The 18179-nt window shown below is 40.3% G+C and overlaps 1 protein-coding gene across 1 annotated transcript in view; it reads right to left on the reverse strand.

The window, feature by feature from the left end:
- Positions 1 to 18179, reverse strand: part of LOC121579310 (opioid-binding protein/cell adhesion molecule-like) — a 380274-nt gene that overhangs the window by 213506 nt on the left and 148589 nt on the right. The window lies entirely within an intron of this gene.

Here is an 18179-nt window from a genome sequence, read left to right on the forward strand (position 1 = left end):
ACCACAATGTATAGGTCAATAGGGTTGCCTAAGGGAGTGAACGTTATTTATAATAAGGGTTACATGGAGAAAATTGGACCTCTCTGAAATGAACATGGATGTCACTACCTTCAGCAATATATTTTACCTAAACTCTCCCTCAATGCTTGAAAAAAAAGTGTTAGCAGAATATTTTTTTGATACCACACAAATGACCAACATTTCAGGCTAGTAATCTCCTTTTAATACCACACAAGTTGCCGAAATGGACATAGAGAAAGGCTATGTGTTCATCCTATCATATTTCTCCAATGCCAAATCAGTGTGTCTAATAATACCTTTTGTGGGGAAAAACTCATTCTGATTGGCTGGGCATAGGCCCACCCACTTGGGAGCCAGGCCCACCCATGGTTTTGCCCCTGCCCAGTCATGTGAAATCCATAGATCAGGGCCTAATGAATTTATTTCAATTGACTGATTTCCTTATATGAACTGTAACTCTGTAAAACCGTTGAAATTGTTGGATGTTTATATTTTTGTTCAGTGTATATATATATATATATATATATATATATATATATATATACAAATATTTTTATATATTTTAAACATCTTCTATTGTGCAGAAATTGAATAGCTTAATCAATTGATAGTGACAGAATTAGATTACTTCCCAAGCAAAGTCAGCCTCTGAATGTCGAAGAAACAAACCAAGAATATCTCCATATGCATCAGAGTCACGTCTTTCCCGGGTATTTTACAGCTTGTTTCAAGCATAAAGCATCGTGGACCAAAGCACTGTTATAGATCACTTAATATAATCAGATCCGTTTTATATTCTTCAAAATCTTAAGCTAAAAGGGGTAGGCCTGTGCTTTTTGCCAATTTCTTTAATAAAAGGTAGGCCTATGGCATACCCTCTCATACCCCCTCAATAACTTAACAGCCCTTCACTGACACAGAGGTAAGCTATTTAAAGAATGCATGGTGGGTGGAGGAATTGACCAACAAATAGCCTAATTTCGTCTGTCAAACAGGTAGCCCTACCTCTTATTTCTTAAATAGGAAGAAATAGACTCCAGCACAAATCCCCCTTGTTGTTAGAAAAGTCTAATTAAAATGAAGATTATTGAATTATGCCTACTCGAATTTGCCTACTTTCAGCACCATGAGCTGTTCATTTCCGATGGATTGTGCCATGGCTGCTGCTGCAAGTTTCAGCACCACAATGTAAGTAACTAAAATCTGGCTTATAATGAGGTCAATGATCCTTTGACTCTCCTCCTGTACTGCCACTGTAGCCCTACACAACACAGCCATTGGTTAAGAGGCACACAAAAACGTTTTTGACCAGCAAGAGCAGAGCAGGCTAGGGCTCAGGGTTGGAATTTCCATTGCAGCTTGTAATGCAGCCTAGTTTATTTACACCATTCCAGCAGCTATATTAGAAACATAACTTTGCTCTGTGCTTCTCCAAGCATGCACTTCATAGCCTATAGCCTCAAGGCTATGGAACATTTGATTGAGACCATGCTAAATAACCTATAGGCGCACTAGATATTGGCGCCCAGTGGAAAATCAGAGCTGAAGGGCGGCATCAAGCACACATCGATATATAGCCTAATAAGCATTCTAAAACACTGAGAAATATTGAAATTCCATCAATTACAAATGACATGACCCTCCCCAGGACTAGATTAAAAAAATACTAAACCCTCCTCTTGACTGAAGGGGCTGCACCCTCGAGAGCATCCTGACTGGTTGCATCACCGCCTGGTATGGCAACTGCTCGGCCTCCGACCGCAAGGCACTACAGAGGGTAGTGCGTACGGCCCAGTACATCACTGGGGCCAAGCTTCCTGCCATCCAGGACCTCTATACCAGGTGGTGTCAGAGGAAGGCCCTAAGAATTGTCAAAGACTCCAGCCACCCTAGTCATAGACTGTTCTCTCAGCTACCGCACGGCAAGCGGTACCGGAGCGCCAAGTCTAGGTCCAAAAGGCTTCTTAACAGCTTCTACCCCCAAGCAATAAGACTCCTGAACAGCTAATCATGACTACCCGGACTATTTGCATTGTCTTTAATTATTTGCTATTTTTATTTTTTACTTATCTATTTTTTACTTAACACTTTTTCCTTTTTTTCTTAAAACTGCATTGTTGGTTAAGGGTTTGAAAGTAAGCATTTCACTGTAAGGTCTACACCTGTTGTATTTGGCGCATGTGGCAAGTACAATTTGATTTGATTTGACATTTAAAAAGCATGACCCTCCCTCCAGGTAATCATTATGTACATTTCGATCTGTCCCTAAATCATTAGGCCTACCCTAATGCAGTCAATTATTATTTGAATACTCTGTATTGGGAACGCTTAGCTAATCATCTGAAATGTACTTTCCTGAACATATCAAGGATGATCTATGCTCTGCTCAATAGTATAAGTGGTAGGCTATACTATTGTATATCAGAACTGTAGGCTAATGTGTATGTGTGCGTGTGTGTGTGTGTGTGTGTGTGTGTGTGTGAGAGAGATAGTTTCTACATATCTGAAATAGTTTTATTTTGTTTTGTGTGTGTGGTTCATTGCAGAAATAGTCTGCCTACAATGTCAATGTGTAAATTACAAGATATTTGGTCCCACTAAAGTTTGTGAGTATGTATTGTGTAACAACGTTTTACTACACTCTAAACACATTCTACCTATACCTACAGTAGTTACATTGTTTTTTTGTAATGTACAAACAATAGAAGCTGGTTGTTAAATAGCTCTGCCGAGACATCTTTCCATGGCATTATCATAAGCACTTATGTGTCCTCAGGGTCTTCGCTGCAACAAAGGCATGCATTGCACATTACTGTGCTAGGACAACTGAGCATTGTTATTGTAAGCATGTTATTTAATTCTGTCCTGCATAGACCTACATCCAAGGCCTCCCAGACCACATATTAAAAGATACGTTCCGTAACTCTGGCGACTACATACTGTAAGTCTTTTTTAAACCTCCCGCTTTGGGCTGGATGTGTCAATGTGTAGTTCATACATGCATAATCTATGAGCAGAATTACTGTCTTACCTCAATTAGCCATGAAATCCCTAGTTTGAAAGCTACTGTTTTCTAGAAACTATGCGGCGCCATTTTGAGTACTGCAAGCTTGGCCCACTTGGGCCAGCCCCCTAGCAATTTGAGTTCCAGCCAATTTTGAGTTCCAGTCCGTCGCCATTTGAATGACAGCTAGCAAGATGCACAGTAACAAGTCTCACAGTGAAAGAAAAATGCTGGCCCAGGCCTTCCCAGCATTATCCAATGAGGTTGCAGGGCGGGCCCAATGGCTCATACATTTATATGATGTAGTACGCAATTTTTGGGGACGGACCCGTTTTGGCTCTTGAACGCTACCTTTAGAAATACTGACTAAAAACTATGCAAATCTTCCGGAAAGTCTCTTTAACACATCTAAAGCATTGTCCTCCTAATTGCATCCACTGAAATATGCATATTTGTATGTATAAGGATTGATTGGGTGTGGACAGAACTGGGGATATAGGGGTCACTGTTTGTTTTGACATGCAGCTTGGATTTTCAGAGGCCCCGTTCAATTTATTCTTGGGGCGATAGTGGGGGAATTATGATGATGACCCGAGCTGGAAAAATTGGGCTAAAATAAGATTAAATTAGAACTCTATCTAGTCTGTGGTGCAACCTGAGTAGGTCTTTGTGCATGACGTGCAAATCGAACTCAAAGGCGTTTTAATTAAAACCCCTCGTTCTGACCTCAGCAAATCTAAGATATGTGGTCTTAATTAGCATTGGTTGCTAGGTAGGGGGGATGTCTCGGTGAAACACTTGTTTCCGAAACACCCCCAGCAGATTAGGGTGACAACATTTTGTGTACTATAGACTGCCTATAAAATCAGACCTGTCTATCAGCTTGAACAACCTCATCTTATTTAAAGCCCTACTCTGTGATATTTACAGACATTTTGTAAATTAATTATATATATAAATGCCCCATGCCATGAGCTTTGATCAACTGTCCAAACCCATCATAACCCAAAATATAAGGATGTTTTACATCCCTCAGCTTTATAAGAACCCAAGTGGCAAGGTTGCTGTTTTATTGTTTTTCAAATTAAGGAGTTGGCCTTTAAGCTTCAATGCATAGGGCTGTGGAACATTGCATATTTCACTGTATGGCTGAGTCAACCATTTAAATTACCTGGGGATTAGGAGTAAGTTCACACGTGTATTTAGGGAATTTACAGTACTTTGAAAGTCTTTAGTCACAGTAAGACTGGAAACCGTGTAATATACATAATCGAGCCAACCTTCATTGTTTTGCCGTGCGAGGGTCAGATGCAGTAGATGACCTTGCTTTGTTAGCCAGTGATGTGTTTATGAGAAAGGGTGCACCGTGGGGAAATGACAAATTAGACTGGCATTGTGTGCTAGACTCCATGCATGAATCATTTCCCCACTGTGTTCTACAAACAAGAGTAGGAGGGGACCTTAGACTTAGTCTGGGGCCCAAAGAAGTAACATTTGCATTGAATAAGAGCACACTTACATTAGTATCTGTTGAGTTGGGTGTTGCTTTATTCTAACACATCAAGGAAGACAGTTTATACTTTAGATTCATGAAATTCTACAGTAGGCTATACTCTATCTATATCAATCATTTATGAGTAGATTCCCCTATAAAAATTATAAGAAAGGAAGATAACTGTTTCATAGAAATTATTGAAATACCTTTCTTCTATTGGTGCCTTTACATTGAATGTATTTATGCATGCAATGACATTCAGGCTGACACTGAACATTGGACAGGAGCTCGCACTAGTAATTCATACTCATCACAATCCAGCACAATACACCTTGATACCTTAGAACGATGGGTGTGACACTAACCCATCGAATGCTCTGGTTGAGAATATGTTCTGGATTGACCTCTCACTGTTCTCTTTCTGCTTTAAAGTGTTACAGTACATGACTAAATCCTTCAATGTATTCCTGGCATGAATATATGGATTATTTAGGCATCTGGTGCCGTTAAATGAATTGAATGTGCAGACATCTTCTTTCTGAATTATCAATAGCTCTAATATTCACTCAGTTCCCTGGAGAGATACTCGACGTAGATATGCTGATACAAATGATCAAGTGTTGCTGACTTTTCCATGACTTTTCAAGGAGGAAATTAAATGCATGCTAATTACAGTATCATTGATACTAAGCCCACTCAATGAAGGTCTTGACCTTGAGCTAAACTCTGACTAAAATATGTTTCATTGTCACATACTGTACAGCGGATAGGCGCAGTGAAATGTATTGTTTTACAGCCGTAGTAGTATGGCACCTGTGGAACAAATTAAGGTTAAGTGCCTTGCTCAAGGGCACAGATAAGAGTTTTCACCTTGTCGGCTCAGGTATTCAAACCAGCAACCTTTCGGTTACTGGCCCAATGCTCTAACCACTAGGCTACCTGCCGCCCTACTTCATCAATTAAGAATTTCCTCTCATTTAGACAAAACATGCAAGAAGCATGCTTTTTGGCAACTTGTTAACTTTTAAAATGTCTGAAAATCAACAACATTTGTCTACATATGTAACTTTTGAAGGCTTAGTAATAAAGATGTACTTTTTCTGGACATGAAAAGGTTTTTGAAGGCTCTAGCTTATCTTCGAAGCCATGCGGTCTACATTTATTTTAAAAGCAGGCAAAGCGAGAAATACATCAGCAAGCACCCCAGTGGGTACACGACCTGGTGGGCACTATGGTAAATGAAAGTACTTCTTTATTCCTAAGAAATCCGGGGACAGCGATAATGGTGGTGTTCTCTCACCCTGAAAGGGCCTGCAAACGGTTCTTCTTGGTGCAACAGGAAGTGTTATTTTTCCACATTTGCCGTTGGCTAAATCCAATATAAAAACATATTGCATCACTTTAGGTCTATGATGGTAGACCAAAGTTGATCTAACCTGATAGTTAGATTAACTTTGTTTCAATGTCAACGAACAAATCAGAGAGATTTCTTACAACTGTGTCATATCTGTGGTAAGATATGTTGTGGAATGATTTGGATGATGTCTTTAGAAGTGCATTTGGACATGTATCTAAGGGAAAACACCCTAATACATTGAGTCGGTTGAAATGAAGTACTGAGGCTAATGGACTGCTAGATTATTTCTCAGTACTTGGTAATGTTTTCATGAATTACACTAATTTAGCATTTTATCTGGTCTTCACTAGAATCAGTATTTGATCCTTTAGACAAAATTACCTTTTACAATAGATAATAAAGCCTTTGAAACAGAGATTAAACTTAATCAGCCGGGAATCACATGTTAACTATGCCATCATAGAGAGACATTAAGTCTGAAATAGATATAGAAAGCTATGAACAATATTGCATCTGTTTTTCCAGATTGTTTATAATAATAATTAAAAAATATATAGCGCTTTTCATAGAATCTCAAAGTGCTTAAAGATTAAAAAACAAACAAGCAATATAACATGACAGGTCAACCAATAGAGGCCAAGTTTTTTAAAGCTGCATCCTCCGAAGATGGAGAGGGTCAGTTCATGGCTTGAGTGGAGAGAGCTGGTCATAGGATGGTAGATGATGGTGATGGAGTCGGCTGATGAACTTGTAGAGGGCAAGTCTGGGAACCAGCCTGAGTCTTATAGCACATTTTCCCCCAACATCGGACACCCCCTAACTTCGGACACTCTCTAGCAGTTGGAGGACTAAATCACCTCGAGTTCAACATTTAAATGGACTGGAAAATAACTGGACATTTTGCGACTAAAGACACCCTTCTAGCTAGCTGACCACTGATTTTCAATGCAATTTATGTAAGTTAAGTTAGGTTTTGAGAGTTTTCAAAAAATGTACATACATACACATTTTGTGGGACACGCTGTATATTGTAAAATTAGACTGCGCGACAGACCACACATCATTTAATATCCAACTATTTACCTCTGAAATATAGCTAACGGATTTTCTAATGTTGCTAGCTTAGTTGCTAAATGTTGATAGAACTGCTAAGTAAGCAAAAAGGAAAGACATTGTAAGCATTAGATAATACATATCACAAAAACAGCTGAATGTTGTCAAGCTTTACCGTATCAAAATTGTCTTCAATTAGTCCTCTGACTAAAATTAATTTAACTTTGAACCATTAACTTTTTGACACATATCACTGTTGGCTATGTTTCATCTTACAACAGCTACATAGAGGCAGTATTTAGTCAAATGTTACAATGTATGCATCAATATTAAACTAATTGGGACACTAATTTTCATTACAGATAACATCAAACAAAAAACGTGAGTACACTTTCAGTTATTGTGAAAACTTTCATCATCACCTTTCAATGCCTGAGCTTTGAAATGTAAATATTTATACATATTCAGATTGAGTTATCTATCTAAAATGTGTATAGTATGCCAAGTTATTTAGCTACATGTATTTACCACCACAGCATGGAGAAAGTCAAGAGGAAGCAGTGGAGTGAGGTGGACATGTTTCATGCCATGGAGGACTGCGGGGCAGGGATGGCTATCCGCCAGGCAGCCAAGGTTAGGCATATTTTGTTTTTAGGGGATTACCACGTGTATGTGAATTTTATCTGCTAGTAACAGTTTTCTTTTCTTATCTACCAAGGTGCATGGTGTACCTCGGCAGACCCTGGCGGACAGGCTGAGCGGCCGGGTGACCCATGGTTGTCGCGGTGGACCACCCACATTGCTTGAAAATTCTCTGGTGCAGTACTGTATCTACCGCGCCAGCCATGGGTTTCCCTTCACCAGACAGAGGCTGATGAAATACACCGACAAAATACGCAGGTATTTGGTGTTCTATGTGTTTATGTATGTAGAATGCTGGACTGACTGTTCTCAATGTGTGTGATGTAAATGTGGATGTGTAAGGTGATGCCAAAACAAACATTTTCATCCTGGATGGACAATTATATATTATATATTATATATTCTATTCTATTGTAGGTTTCGGCACCCAGGGGAAACAATCCCACCACTGGGGAAGAGGTGGTGGGAAATGTTCAGGAGGATGCACAAGAACCTGAGCATGAGGACACACTGGACAGGGGGAGAGCTGAGTGTGCCATACATCCGACGATGGACATCTTCTTCACTTCTTATGACAAGCACTTGGAGGAGAGTGGGTTGAGGGAGAAACCCAGACAAATATATAACTGCGATGAGTCTGGGTTTCGTAGCGACCAGAGCAGGCACAAAGTGCTGGCTCCCCGGGGCGTAAAACACGTGTATCAGCAGGCTCCGGGGATCAAGGAGCACATCACAGTGCTGGCCTGCTTCAACGCAGCTGGGGAGGACGTGCCTACTCTCCCGGCCACACCATCGTCGGCCCCTCAACCCCACCATTACAAACACCAGCTCCTCCAAGCCATTGTCGGCGGTTTCGTCCACCACCACCATGATGCACACCACCCCCCCTGTCTGTCAACTGCCTCCTCCGTCTCCCCTGGTCACACCTCCATAGCAGCCTCGTCTGGTGTCCATGCCCCCTGCAATTTGAATACAGCCACCTCCACAGGTAAACACATGTTAAATTACGAAGCAATAATATAATATGCCATTTAGCAGACGCTTTTATCCAAAGCGACTTACAGTCATGCGTGCATACATTTTTACGTATAGGTGGTCCCGGGGACCGAACCCACTACCTTGCCGTTACAAGCGCCATGCTCTACCAGCTGAGCTACAGAGGACCACAATGACTATGACTATGACAATGACTGTTGTATCTGTTTTATAAAACTGCAATGTTGAAACTTTTTTTTCTCTCTTTACATATCTACAGTCCATAGCACCAGCCCTCAAGTCATGTCCACCTCCAAAACTTCTGATGCTTCCTCCAGAGGTATTGATGTAAAAAAGTTGAAAAGGGTTTTCATGAAACATGTTCTGTCTAACACTACTTTTTCTCAAACTGCAGCACAGAAAAGTAAGAGAAAAGCTCCACGACCACCTCTGTCACGCCACCCATGGCACCACTCTCAGGTACTTCATAATCTGTTTTTCTCTCTCTGTTGTATAAATTACTATTGTTGTTGAAGTACTTCTACATTTTGCAAAACCATGTTAATCAATTTGATTATTATTATTTAAATAAAAGTAGACATCCCCTGCTGTGCTCGCTGCGGGGAGCGTGATCCTCAGGAGTGTAGGTCCGAGGTGCCATGGGTGTGCTGTGACTTCTGCCAGCACAGGTGCGTGTAGTGGGATCCAGTGGAGCTGGATTTTTGTGACACTATAGGGATGGAGGTCGAGATTTAATTGTGTGTTTTGTTTGTTTTCATATGAAATTATTTATTTGTAAAAAATATATATATACATGTCTAAAATATAATATATATATTTATTCAACACATCTTGTGTATTTCTTCCTTTACTTTCCAAGTGCATCTCTGCAACACAAACTCCAACAGTGTTTTCATTGTTTATGTCAATGCACATTACTGAAATTATTTATTTGATGTAAATTATTCATACTCATTTATATTTTAGTATTAAACTGTTATCTACTTTCTCAAAACATAAGATTAACCTGTAAAACAAATTATGAGACATTTGGATACAACACTGAATATGTTGGTGAACATCCATTTTTTAAGAGTCCACAGGAGGGCACACCGGGCTACGCAATGAAAAGTTGACAGGCAAATAAATAAGGCTAGCCAACTTGTCAACTATCTAGTAAACACTTCGGATACGAGGATGGTGTCTCTTTTTTGAACAACATTAAACTGATATATCTTGTAATTGAACAAAATAGTAAGGTGGCCAATAACTAGGGACCCTACAGTGGGGAGAACAAGTATTTGATACACTGCCGATTTTGCAGGTTTTCCTACTTACAAAGCATGTAGAGGTCTGTAATTTTTATCATAGGTACACTTCAACTGTGAGAGACGGAATCTAAAACAAAAATCCAGAAAATCACATTGTATGATTTTTAAGTAATTAATTTGCATTTTATTGCATGACATAAGTATTTGATCACCTACCAACCAGTAAGAATACCGGCTCTCACAGACCTGTTAGTTTTTCTTTAAGAAGCCCTCCTGTTCTCCACTGCACCTGTTTGAACTCGTTACCTGTATAAAAGACACCTGTCCACACACTCAATCAAACAGACTCCAACCTCTCCACAATGGCCAAGACCAGAGAGCTGTGTAAGGACATCAGGGATACAATTGTAGACCTGCACAAGGCTGGGATGGGCTACAGGACAATAGGCAAGCAGCTTGGTGAGAAGGCAACAACTGTTGGCGCAATTATTAGAAAATGGAAGAAGTTCAAGATGACGGTCAATCACCCTCGGTCTGGGGCTCCATGCAAGATCTCACCTCGTGGGGCATCAATGATCATGAGGAAGGTGAGGGATCAGCCCAGAACTACACGGCAGGACCTGGTCAATGACCTGAAGAGAGCTGAGACCACAGTTTCAAAGAAAACCATTAGTAACACACTACGCCGTCATGGATTAAAATCCTGCAGCGCATGCAAGGTCCCCCTGCTCAAGCCAGCGCATGTCCAGGCCCGTCTGAAGTTTGACAATGACCATCTGGATGATCCAGAGGAGGAATGGGAGAAGGTCATGTGGTCTGATGAGACAAAAATATAACACTCGCCGTGTTTGGAGGAAGAAGAAGGATGAGTACAACCCCAAGAACACCATCCCAACCGTGATGCATGGAGGTGGAAACATCATTCTTTGGGGATGCTTTTCTGCAAAGGGGACAGGACGACTGCACCGTATTGAGGGGAGGATGGATGGGGCCATGTATCGCGAGATCTTGGCCAACAACCTCCTTCCCTCAGTAAGAGCATTGAAGATGGGTCGTGGCTGGGTCTTCCAGCATGACAACGACCCGAAACACACAGCCAGGGCAACTAAGGAGTGGCTCCGTAGAAGCATCTCAAGGTCCTGGAGTGGCCTAGCCAGTCTCCAGACCTGAACCCAATAGAACATCTTTGGAGGGAGCTGAAAGTCCGTATTGCCCAGCGACAGCCCCGAAACCTGAAGGATCTGGAGAAGGTCTGTATGGAGGAGTGGGCCAAAATCCCTGCTGCAGTGTGTGCAAACCTGGTCAAGACCTACAGGAAACGTATGATCTCTGTAATTGCAAACAAACGTTTCTATACCAAATATTAAGTTCTGCTTTTCTGATGTATCAAATACTTATGTCATGCAATAAAATGCAAATTAATTACTTAAAAATCATACAATGTGATTTTCTGGATTTTTGTTTTAGATTCCGTCTCTCACAGTTGAAGTGTACCTATGATAAAAATTACAGACCTCTACATGCTTTGTAAGTAGGAAAACCTGCAAAATCGGCAGTGTATCAAATACTTGTTCACCCCACTGTATGCCGATAATACGGGACGTATTTTTTTGCTAAACCGCTTAGCAAAAAGCTGATAATAGTAGTATTTCCACTGAAATGTCAAACATGCTAATTGCTAACCCGTTAGCTAACATTTTTACGACACCAATAATCACAAAACATTGATGGCTTGATCACAAGATAACACTGTTGAAGTTAATATATTTCATAAACGCTATTGAATATGCCTATAATATGGGGTTCCACGCTAGCTAGCCACTGGACTTCTCCTCTTCCACTCTGAGTAGCACCCACTTGGGTGATGCCTCAGCAGCTCTAGGTGCTAGAAAGCTCACCACACAAAGTTCAGAATATTAGCCAGTCATCCTCACTATGAGCCTTCTGCCTTAGCACTGCTGTATTCCTCTATCTCCCATTCCTCTCACGCTTCAGGCGACTCCTCAAATGATGTTCTCAGAAGATCAGGAATTGGCAGCCAGGTGAAACAGAAAAGCTGGAACTGTGTCCAGATGAATTTTTCAAACAAAAACATTAGCCATTTAGCTAGCTAGCTAGCCAAGCCAAAAAGTGTTAACCTGTCAGGCAATCTGCAAATCCGTGGCTCAAAAGCACCAGATATTTGCAATATAAACTCAATGTTATCAAAAACAAAAGAGCTGATTAAAAATCAACAATTAAAAACACCTACAAAAATAACTAAATATGTACATATTTACAAGAGCTCTGTGCTTAGGCTGCTACTAGGGTGCCATGGCAACTATATAACTATGATATAAGTAAGGGCTAAACGCCGATATCCTGTACATTACCTTGGAAATAATGGACGACGCAGTGCAGAGTCCTTTGCGGAGTTCATTTTTCCAAGGTAATGTACAGAACAGAGGCAACCACAGATGCCAAAGAAAACAATATGACAGCACACATTTTGTGGTAGAAGTACTTTTTTATAAGCAAATACATACTTTCTCATCTTTTGGTTTCGTTTGATTAGTTCGATATTTATGAAGGCGACCCAATCGTTCGTTCTTTATGTTTCGTTGCCATGCTCAGTGGCAACGTTCTTATCCCTTGCTTGCTGCTAGCTAGACAACTAGCTACGGCTACACAGTCACTACCTCTGCAGCCAGAATAACATCAAAGTTTATTCCGTTGCATTTGTTTAAGCTATTTATCCCGATTCTACTACAGTTGCCAAATAAACCAATACTATAAGCACACATTCACCTTTAGAACTAAAAAATGTTTGTTGATATTTTAATTTACAGTATATAAGCAAATTAATTAATTAATCCATTTGATTAGTTCGATATTTATGGACGCGACCGAGTCGTTCGTTCTTTACGTTCTATTGCCATGCTCGCTGGCAACGTTCTTATCCGTCGCTTGCCAGCTAGCCAGCTAGCTACTGACTAACACAGTCACGACCTCTGCAGCCAGAATAACTGCAAAGTAGCTGTTTTCTATTGACATTCATTTGGAAACATCCATAACAATGAGCTGATAATGACCGATTTTGCCTGGCATAGCCAGAAAAGTTTGCGTTCTCGTCACGACACTCAACACTGTTCATTACAAGGAGATCGCATTGCATAGCAAACACTAGGCTAGAAGCTATCTAAATAGTTTGTTGCAAACCTGCCAATACGACAACCGAATTCAAACAACAGTTGCTGAAAACAGCTGGTCAAACTAGAAACGTGGGAGGACTTGACAGCATAGCGCCACTTGCGTCATGACCAGGGAAATTCATGTTCATCACTCACCACGTTAGGTCATCAGATGCTCAAAAAAAATGTCTCTGCAAAAACAAGTCAGTGCTACCTAGCTACGTTTTTTCCTCGTTGGACCTGAGTTTACAATGTATCCAATTTCGGTTTGTGTGGTTGTTGGTTTAGCTTTCTGTAACTTTGTAGCAAGTACAGTCTGCATGTGTAGGCGCTTATTGAGTCATGATTGCAAGGTGTCCCGATATCTTTTCCAACTGTCCCATTATCTGGTTTTAATGTCCATTCTAGAATGCTCTTCTAGCCAATCAGAAACGAGTATTCCACAATGCTGTGGTATAATTCGTTTTTACTTATCTATCAATTTCATCAGCATTAGCCAGTTAATTTATATGTATGTACTGTAAATAAGTAAATATGTCTTTAACCCAAGGTCAAATGCAATTTGGAGAAGGATACACTGGCAACAATGTGCAATCTAAAAAGGAGTGTACCAGCTTGTGGTTATACTAAGTTAGGTGTAAACTCAACTGTCATCCTAAGATGAATTCCACTCACTTCAAGGTGAATGCATCTTAGTTCTGAATTTCCATCAGAATGTTATTCAAATGGAACTAATACCTCAGGATGGATGGAATCAACAACTCTGATCAAATTTAGAGCTGGCATATGGCAAAGTTAGCAAAGATATGCATAAAGTGTCAAATATTTCAAAAGAGGTCAGGAATGATTTTAGATGGATAATCTTCCAATTTCAAGAGAGGACACCATAGCAGTTTTGGGGGCGGCTCAGCCAATTGGCAGAGATGTTCAATAATGAATGACCATTCTAGGCCAATATAATGGCCCTATACTGGACCACACTCAGGGTCGGCTCTAGCTATTTGGGGGCCCTAAGCGAGATTTGGTTTGGTGGGCCCCCCACCTCACGGTAAAACATTTTAGTGGTCCCTCTCTTGACAACGGAGAGAAACATTTTAGTTTTAAAGTTAATTTCCTGCAATTCTACCCATTTTGCCATGGGGTGTAGAGAAACCTTTGCAATTTTATAGAAAATGTCATGCAATTCTACTCATTTTGCCATGGGGCAGAGAGAAAAAATATGCAGTTTTACAGCAAATTTCCTACAATTCTACACATTTTGCCATGACTTATGTCATGTTAATATGATATCTGAGAGAGAATGACTAACAAAATCAATGGGGGCCCACTGGTTCAGGGCCCCTGGGCACGTGCCCTGCATGCCCGGTCGGTATTCGGCCATGATTACTACAAGTTTAGATAGCTGGCTAGACTAATTACCAATCTAAAATTGTACATGGCTGATTGTCAGCTAATTGAGTGACTGACATAACAAGAGAAAAACTACTGATACACAACCAAATTTCGAAATTGCACCATGTATTCTACTATTCTTACTCTCAATAGTAAGTTGAGACCTTGACAGTTCCTAAAAACCCCTTATGCCTGGAGCTGGCCCTGACCAAACTGACAAGCACAGTCCACACTCATGGGGAAGTGCATGCATGATAAAAGCCTTGACTTCAACCTCTGTTGCTGGTGTTGCCTTTAGTGACTTAGTAGTTCATATTGTTTCTCATATTCAGCAGACACCTACTCCTATGGTAACCGTATGTAGCACGCCATGCTAGACCTGAAGGCACTGTAAAAATGTTGATGATGAACGAGTAAGACTACACAATGTTATTTACCATACACTTACTGTGGCCATACTAAGCTTGCAGCAGAACATCAGATTGTGTATAAAGGAACGTTTGCATACCAAATCAAATTGTATTTGTCACATGCGCCGAATACAACCTTACAGTGAAATTCTTACTTACAAGCTCTTAACCAACAATGCAGTTTTAAGAAAAATAAGTGTTAAGTAAAGAATAGATACGTAAAAATAAATAAATAATAATACTTAAAGAGCAGCAGTAAAATAACAGTAGCGAGGCTATATACAGGGGGTATCGGTACAGAGTCAATGTGCTGGGGCACAGGTTAGTCGAGGTAATTGAGGTAATATGTACATGTAGGTAGAGTTAAAGTGACTATGCATAGATAATAAACAGAGAGTAGCAGCAGCGTAAAAGAGGGGTTTGGGGGGTTAGATTAGCTGTTCAGGAGTCTTATGGCTTGGGGGTAGAAGCTGTTAAGAAGCCTTTTGGACCTAGACTTTGTGCTCCGGTACCGCTTGCCGTGCGGTAGCAGAGAGAACACTCTATGACTAGGGTGGCTGGAGTCTTTTACAATTTTTAGGGCTTTCCTGTGACACCGCCTGGTATAGAGGTCCTGGATGGCAGGAAGCTTGGCCCCAGTGATGTACTGGGCCGTACGCACTACCCTCTGTAGCGCCTTGCGGTCGGAGGCTGAACAGTTGCCATACCAGGCGGTGATGCAACCAGTCAGGATGCTCTCGATAGCGCAGCTGTATAACTTTTTAAGGATCTGAGGACCCATGCCAAATCTTTTCAGTCTCCTGAGGGGGAATAGGCTTTGTCGTGCCCTCTTCACGACTATCTTGGTATGTTTGGACCATGACAGTTTGTTGGTGATGTGGACACCAAGGAACTTGAAGCTCAACCTGCTCCTGGCCTATGTGTGAAGGTAGTGTCTATTGAGAAGGGATTTCTTATTAGGACATCGTCAGAAATATGGACATAATCGCAACAAAAAATTATGCAAGCGACAGCTTGTTGGCTTCCGTTGAAGTGTAAAATTAGAAGATTGCTAGGTTGGCCTCTGAGGCTTCCTGTAGAAGACGTTTCTGTGTGAGATATTTTTCTTTTTGTGGCATTTTAGAACAGGTTTCAAAATGCGACTTTTGGAAATAAAAAAGATGGAAAGGTGACAGTCTTCGCAGTACTGGCCAACATGAATTGCTATTCTTTGCAGTTGAAGACCAAAACATAAAAAAACGCTAGACCGAGTACCTCTAAGTGCCCTCAATAGAACACTGTTCTAACTGTGCTATACAAACACACTTCACACACTTTTAGTGTGGTATCAAAGCTGCCATGCCCCGAAGATATAATCACCATGTAGGCAGACTATTTCCCTTTTAGTTCAGTAATTGACCTTTTCCAGTGAAATGGGTAGATCACGCGTGAGGAGGCTCATCCATGCCTATCACACACACACTACTGACTACTCTGGCATTTCCACAGGCATCCCTCAACCACTCTCTCTGCCACTGTCACTGAAAAATATCAAAGTCCCAACCAAAATACAATGACGTAAAAAGCCAAGAGAGCCCACAATGACATGCAATTTCTTTCACTATTCTTCCAGACAGTTATCCCTTTGGAAGAATGGCTAGTAATCAGGTTATGAAATTAGATCTTCTTTTCGTATTTCATGTTATTAAGTGTAAGTGAATAAAGTTATTTGCCAAAGTTTTAAGGTACTTGCCTATGAAGCCGAAACTACATTTCTCTCCTAGTGTCACTAACATTTCCATATTTGATTATATTTACTCAATAAAGTAAGATTGCTTTCTCGCATATTTCACGGTATCACAGGCAAATGGCCCACTGGGGCATTGGGATTTCCTCCCATGTTATTTTCTTAGACCAACCAACTGCAGAGCACTGTTATATGAAAGACTTGGAGGCATAATTGCAATTGGCAATGGAAAGGAAAATGTTGGCGTTGAGAAGAAAAATGGGGTTAAACCTCTCTAATTTTTCTTATCTCTGGAGTAGTCCAAGAGGCCTGAGAGAATATATTGCATGAGCTACCCTGATGGTATCATGATCTACTTCTATAAACACCATAGCAACATATTTTGTATTTTTCACGAGCCTACATTGATATTTGTTAACACATTTTTCTGGTGACATTTGATGTCAGTTTCTAAAATGCACTTTCTTTGAGCCAACTGCCCTTTGAATGCATTATAAGCACTGATGCACGTGTCTTATAAGACTATATCAATACAGTATGTTATACAATACAATGCATTATACTATCTGTCTGTGATGCACAGTATGTAGCTTTACAGCATTCATAAAATTCTGTTAAAAGGAGCTGTGGGCTGGAATCTTTATTAGAAGTCTTCTGATGCACTATGGGGTGATAGAAGGCACTATAAATGTACTTAAAATACATTATACACAGTGGCTTATAGAGAGTGTTACTGAAAAGTGTTACTGAAACACAGAAGTGTTATCGAAAGTGTTTCTGAATCCATTATGAAGTGGTGCAGAAATTCCAAACACTTTAATGTTAAAGAATGTTTGGAGAATGGTGACAGATAAGATCAATTAAGTTTACAAAAAATGTACTTCAGTCAAACCCTCATAGATCTAATTTAGCTTAGCATGGCCATGTAGATTGCAGGAATGGTTTATTATCCTTATGAAAAGCAAAACTGCAAGTAAACCATTCTTCTTTTCTCTGGCTCTCTTTCAGCAGAAATGCCAGAAGGAAGCAGCGAAAGTGGCAAAACGCAGATATCTGAGAGAGTATATTGGAGAAAAGGCTATAACATGGTTGCACTATCATGATAAAGTATATAAAAGATTACACTGTAGCAGTCATATTATAGTCTCTCTTCAAAAGCAATCACTGTTTAAGTGTCTAATAAGCCGTTATTTGATAAAACCTATAGTGGAACATCTAAGACATCAATGGTTGACTGTTTCTTTGGCGTTGTAGCTGTGGCAATATTCCAGAAATTGTTCATTTGTCTTTATTAGCGTTGTCTACTTGCCATCACAGCCAGGTATGATCTGCGCTAGTTCAAACATGAGATAATTGAAGACATTACTTAAGTCATTTGCTCTGTTAAAGGCACATACAGTGCCTTGCAAAAGTATTCAGACCCCTTGGATTTCTTCTTTTCTTTTTGTTACAAAGTTATATTAAAATGGTTTTAATTGCGAAATTTTTTAAAGACGAATAAAAATAAATATAGTAGTTGTATGGGTATTCAGCACCCTGAGTTCATACATGTTAGAACACCTTTGGCAGCAATTACAGCTGTGAGTCTTCTTGGGTGAGTCTCTAAGAACATTGCACAACATTTGCCCATTATTCTTTTCAAAATTCTTTAAGCTCTGTCAAG

This window comes from Coregonus clupeaformis, unplaced genomic scaffold (assembly GCF_020615455.1).
Source record: "Coregonus clupeaformis isolate EN_2021a unplaced genomic scaffold, ASM2061545v1 scaf0231, whole genome shotgun sequence".
NCBI lineage: Eukaryota > Metazoa > Chordata > Actinopteri > Salmoniformes > Salmonidae > Coregonus > Coregonus clupeaformis.